Source organism: Pelobates fuscus, unplaced genomic scaffold (assembly GCF_036172605.1).
Source record: "Pelobates fuscus isolate aPelFus1 unplaced genomic scaffold, aPelFus1.pri scaffold_44, whole genome shotgun sequence".
Lineage (NCBI taxonomy): Eukaryota > Metazoa > Chordata > Amphibia > Anura > Pelobatidae > Pelobates > Pelobates fuscus.
In genome coordinates, this window is record NW_026961892.1 from 165844 (window position 1) to 172291 (window position 6448).

The window sequence follows — 6448 nt, forward strand, 5'->3', positions numbered from 1 at the left end:
TGTTGCTGAAGGGGTTAAAACCCCTTCAGTGACTTACCTGTAACCAGCCCCGATGTCCCTCAGCGCTGGTTCAAGCTCCGCCTACGCTCATCCCCCGCCGACGTCAGCTGGTGGGGGAGACCTATTGAGCATGCGCGGCCGGTGGCGCACATGCATTAGACCTCCCCATAGGAAAGCATTAAAAAATAATTTCAGTGCTTTCCTATGGGGATTTCGGCGACGCTGGAGGTCCTCACATAGCGTGAGGACGTCCAGCGTAGTTATAACACACAGACAGCCACTAGAGGAGAACTTAACCCTTCAAGGTAAATATTGCAGTTTATGAAAACTGCAATAATTACATTTGCAGAGTTAAGGGTAGTGGGAGTTGGAACCCAGACCACTCCAATGGGCAGAAGTGGTCTGGGTGCCTGGAGTGTCCCTCTAAATGAGCTGAAGTGGACTGGGTGCCTATAGTGTCCCTTTAAGCAAAGCTTGTTTGATCCTCTTAATCAGGCTTCCCCAAACTCCGGCCCTCCAAATGTTGCTGAACTACAACCCCCATGATTCTCAGCCTATTTCATTCATAGAATCATGGGAGTTGTAGTTCAGCAACATCTGGAGGGCCGGAGTTTGGGGAAGCCTGCTCTCAATGCTCTAACTAGAGGGTTCCCAACCCAGTCCTCAAGTACACCCTACCAGGCCAGGATTTAGGAACTACCCTGTTGTGCCTAAAGTGTTTTTTTTTTCTTTCTAAAAACACCTTAGACACAAACGGATAATCCCTAAATCCTGGACTGTTAAGGGATACTTGACGACTGGGTTGGGAACCCATGCAACTCATCCAGGCTCATACATACTCATACATGGAGTGAAAAAGAACATTATTTGTACACATCTCTTCAAGAATACATATATTAACAACTGTATGATATTTTGATTTGATTACAAATAATGAGATTTTAAAACAAACTGAGCTTTGTTGCCTTTTATCACTTTCCTTTGCAGGCTAGGAGATCTGAGAAAAATCATTTCTGATCATTTCTTGATACATTCCACGGTCAAGTTACCCTGCTTGCGCAGTACACAGAGCACATTCCTATTTATTTGAATCTCCTGCCCCCTATTAGCTATAACAATCTGCACCATGTGTCCCCTACAATTACATAATTGCAGTAACATCACAGTGCCTACAACTGGGTGGGAAGTTTGAACTAGTCGCTACCTATAAATTCCAGGCTCAGTGGTGGCTTTAGCATTATTCTGGGATTGATTTCTTGGTAACATGTTTCTCCGGAGAGCTGTGATTGCTTTTGGTGGCTCTGCCTTTGCAGTTTTTGCCTCTGTGGCTGTGGGAAAGAGTGGTGATGATTCTGGTTTTCTATGTCCACCTATAATCCCTGGGCGCTGGGATTGGAACTGGGATTGGTAAGTATAGTGCTGTAGACACCTGCTTTGAATAACACAGCAGGAATTAATAGAATTTTTATATCTTTTACTCAGCTGGGGAGTTCCTCTGGTTTCCAGGAGCTGATCATATCATAGATGTGACTGTCAGGGTGGGGAGCGAAGAGACTTTATCGTAGGACGGTTTGCCTGGTTTATGACTGATACAAATTGTGATCCATTTCACATTAAAGCAGCGGTTCCCAACAGTCTTCAAGTACCCCCTTAACAGTTCAGGATTTAGGGATTACCCAGTTGTGTCTGAGGAGTTTTTTAGAAAACCCTTTACACACAATAGGGTAATCCTGGACTGGTAGGGGGGTACTTGAGGACTGGGTTGGGAACCCCTGCATTAAAGGAACACTCAAGCATTGTAACCACAAGCATGTGCTGTAGTGATTATGGTGCCCTCAATTTGTAAGCAGTCAAACAAGACTGGTTTGACTTGTTTCATGTGGTCTGCTGGGTGCTGTTTACTGCTTTCACTACTTCTGATGGGAAGCTTCTGTTGGCTGTCCTGAGCTCAACACTGCATGGGCAGGCTTTCAGCTCTTTGCTGGAAACGGGGACCAGCATCTGGTGGACCCCAGGTAATTCAAACTGTTCTAAAATGTCTGACTACTGTGAGAGGAAATGTGGTGTGGTAGTTGATGGCATATATATTTGGCCTGAGTTACTGAACAGCAGCCTGAGGTTTGAGAGTTAAATGTCCCAGGGAGAGATGTTAGGTTTGCAAGATGCATTATTGGTACTCTGCAAACCACGGTATGGGTCCCTGGCATGGAGCACTTGGAGAACCGGATGGGCCAGTGCTCCAATAGCACCAGCTGCTAAGTAACAGTCAGACCAGAACTTTTATTTTGCTTAATAGTTTCACTTATGCCTAATTGCACCTCACCTGTGTCTGATCAATTAGCTAGCAGGCTTTTAAAAGAAGGGATCAGCATGCTGCAGGGTGTGGAGGAAAAGCCAGAGGAATGGTGTCTTGCAGGTATACATTTTGTAAATTGGCGAGTGGGAAAGTCACTCAATTCCAGATGGGGATTTGCTGTGTATAGTAAGTGCTCAAGCAAGAGCAAGGAGTTTTGTTTATTTTTCACTTTTTGAAACACGTGTGTTATATATATTTTACCAAATCTGAAAACAGAGCTGGATGTGTCCTGGACTTTCATTACCCTAGAAGGCTGTGGTTACAGGATCTGTGACAAAATCCTACCTGGAAGAGGTGGTGTGTTACACTACTTACAATAGGTTGGTTTCTGGGCACTCCTGATCCCATAACAAATACAACATGCAGTTCATTTAACTGTTCCAGGGATAACTGCAGGTTATTTAACCTAAGATGACTTTTTTAAATTGTCCTTTTAGTAACCTACTCAGAAGTCGAGTTTTTAAAACCAACATTGCAATGTGATTGCTCAGCATCCTATATTGGGGTTTGTAACATCCTAGCTGCTACATTGAAATAATGGGATAATTTCTGTTAAGTGCAAAATTTGAATAGAAATGGCATAGCCAAGCTGGAAACAAAGTTTCAGTTCTGTCTTGTTTTTGGCACATTGTATTGGTGACTGTACCCTGTATGCACCACGTTTCAGAATGATCCACACCTATCGTCTAAATCTGGTCATTACTAGTTCTTAGTACCATCTATTTAAATCTCCGCTTAATTAGGTTCTTCAAATGTAGCTTTCTGATGCATTATTGAAGGGAATAGTGAGGCATACAACTCAGAATCCGGTGGGTAGGAATTAAAGGCCTTAGAAGAAAAAATGCAGTAACACAAATCTAGTTTGTTTTTTGTTTGTTTTTTGTTTTTCTATGGATAAAACTGGGATTTGGGGTCTTCCTTTACCACTTATTGAACATGGAGTGACTTTATCTTTCATAAAGCCGTGAACCAATGTCTCTAATAAACTTGAAACATCTGGAAGGATGTACAGAGAAGGAGTGTAAGCTGCAGGAATGGAGGGGGTGGGGCATTCTAGGCACCAGAACAGCTGTAGTGGTTATGGTACTTGCTAGTTCCTTTAACAAGCTACATGCTGTCTTTCTTTCTACAGGGCGTGAACAGGCCAGCCTAACAGGACAGCGTCTGGCACTTCTTGCAAGTGAAGGGAATAACTTTAGCTGCATTATTTATTCGTCATTGACCAGATCCACAGAAACTGCTGATATAATCAGTAAGAATTTACCAGGTGAGCCATGTGTACAGGGGAAGGAAAGGTTTTACTGGACCCTCTATTGCACATGTGGGATTAGGCTGCTGCATGTAGACCTCTGAAATCCCAATTCTTGCTGCCTATGCATATTTTGAATAGTTGCAGAACAACCGTTATTGAGCTGTTTTGTTGGTGGTTTGGCTTTCTTTAATCTTCTTATAGATATTAAAATGTGCAGCTCCAGTCTGCTTCACGAAGGACCTCCAATCCGACCAGTTCCTGTGGATACCAGATCTTTCAGTAAGCTATATCTAGTGGTGACTCTATTTTTAAAGCGTTTCTGGTGTGCATTCTGTTTCTGCTTTTAACCCTGGTCGTTGTCTCCATCTTAGTATTTTAAAGATGGCCCACGCATTGAGGCTGCATTCAGGAAGTACATCCTCCGTGCAGATCCAGAACAAACAAAAGACAGTTATGAAATAATAGTCTGCCATGATAATGTGATCCGCTACTTTGTATGCAGGTAAACTGCTTCCACTTATCATTCTAAATCCTCTGTGGTCACCACAGGTATCTTCCAGGCCCTCTATTCCTAACCTGCATTTTTTGTTTTTCTTTAAACACCCTTATTTAACAAAGTAAATGGAGTACACTAAACCCAGAACAACTATACAAAATTGAAATGAGAATCCAGTATTGTAAAATTGTGTGCCATTTTTACTATAATGAACTTTGCTGCTTATTTAACAGGTTTTCATCCAAATGTTATAAAATCTTGTGGTAATTGGATGGCCTGTACTAATCTGACAGCCTTTACAGCAGGCTTCCGTAAACGCCAGCCCTCCAGATGTTGCTGAACTACAACTCCCATGATTCTCAGACAATTTAATTCATAGAATCATAAGAGTTGTAGTCAGGGCCGGCAGGGGATACACAGCTGCCCTGGAAAAAAATTTATGCCAGCTCCATAAATCATTGCGCCATGTAAGGTTATGTCGAGAGATTCTTTTCTAATATAAAATATTGGTCCTTTCAGAGTAACTGTTTAATTATACAGTAAGCATACTCGCATGCAGACAGACAAGCTCATTGATATAAATGATCTCATTGACATTAAAAACACAAGCTCACATACAAGCAAGCTCACTCACTAGCAAACGCGCACACAGCTTATTGTAGTGGTACTGGTGTCTATAGCCTGTCCCTGCCGGCTTTTTAATGTATAAACTGACCTTTCAGAGAAAAGGCAGTGTTTGCATTGCTTCAAAGTGACAATCACTCAGACGGTCACTAGGGGTGCTTCCTGTGTTTCTACATTAAGGGCCTCCACGCTCTGGAGGCACTGAACATTCCACATAGAGATACAGTGATTCAATGCATCTCTATGAGGAGATGATGATTGGTGTAGCTTTTTGCAGCTAATCCTATGGCAAAGCATTGGATTGGCTGAGATCATCAAGCTTGATGATCTCAGCCATAGAGGCAGTGCCAGTGGAGGGGAGACGAGCATGGCGTGGGGAAAAGTGAATAAAAAAAACACTAATGACAGACACACTGACACACATTACTACTACCTGTGGGTGACCAGGGGTTGTGCAGGGCAGACAGCAGTCTGCGCTGGTGGCCGCAGGGGGAGCTGTGATGGCGTCCACTGGGGGAGCTGTGCTTTCTCTGCTCCCCCCGCCCTCGCGTGCTACTTAATGATTCCGCGGCTGGAATATGACGTCATATTCCGGCCGCAGTGTCATTAAGCTGGGGAGCAGAAACCGCACACCTTGCCTGGCCCTGGTTGTAGTTGAGCAACATCTGGGGGGCCAGAGTTTGGGGAATCCTGCTTTACAGCATTAAAAATAACACCTCAAGACCTATATTGTACAAACTTGTCTTATGCCTTCCATATACTGACAAAATGTATATCTTCATCTACAGGGCACTACAACTCCCACCGGAAGCTTGGCTCCGACTGCCTCTCTATCATGGTAGTATTACAAAGCTGGTGATAAAACCTGATGATGATGTGTCACTGAAGATGCTTGGTGATGCTGGCTTTATGCCCCCGGGGAAACTCACGGGAGCTTAGCTCTGAGCTGGATGTCCTCCTAGAGACACACAAGTTACCATGACTCCCTTACCTTTCTGTTTAATAGACACTCTCCAGTTGAAGCAGTCTTTCAATGCATATATTGCACACAGCATGGGTGGACCAAATGATAGTATAATTTTTTCTCATCCCTGCACTAAGATGAAGGTTCTAGTTTCTGAATATGCAGCACCATGTTCTGAGTTACAATGCCTTGTGTTCACCAAATAGCTTTACAACTCAAGCTTGGCACCTCCTATTGCTCACCTGTACGACATTGCAGACCCTGTAGCTATAGCTTGTCTGCCTAGTCCAAATGGCTTCTTGCGAAACAAAGTACAGTTGAAAGAAGTTACCTGGCTTGGTTAGTGTAAATACTGTATCTTAAATATAAGGGGCAGTTATAATAAAACAATGTAACAACCCATTTGTATGCATGTTGACAGGACTGCTTAATTAAAAGCAAATAAAGTGACTTCCTACTTATTTTCATTATTGTATTGGTGGCTTCTGGCTTCACACTTCTCATAGGTACTAGATGTTCTGAGCGCTCCATATGTTCAGAACTTGAACTAAAAGTTCATCCTTCATTGTATGTGGGTCGTGTGGACTAGCCACTCAAAGGGAGTATCTGATCTTGTTTGTGTTTGGCAGATACCTTGTGTGACCACTGCGGCTACTCTTCCCACCAGAACTGTATTAACCTTAAGACTTCCACCTAGGGTTTGGACATGGGCTGGTGGGGTCCTGTTTGGCCCTGGAACTCTTTCTCCCTGACTTC

General features: G+C 43.4%; 1 pseudogene; it reads left to right on the forward strand.

The window, feature by feature from the left end:
* The first annotated feature begins 1264 nt into the window (after positions 1 to 1264).
* On the forward strand, positions 1265 to 6086 carry LOC134584860 (serine/threonine-protein phosphatase PGAM5, mitochondrial-like; annotated as a pseudogene).
* The last annotated feature ends 362 nt before the right edge of the window (positions 6087 to 6448 follow it).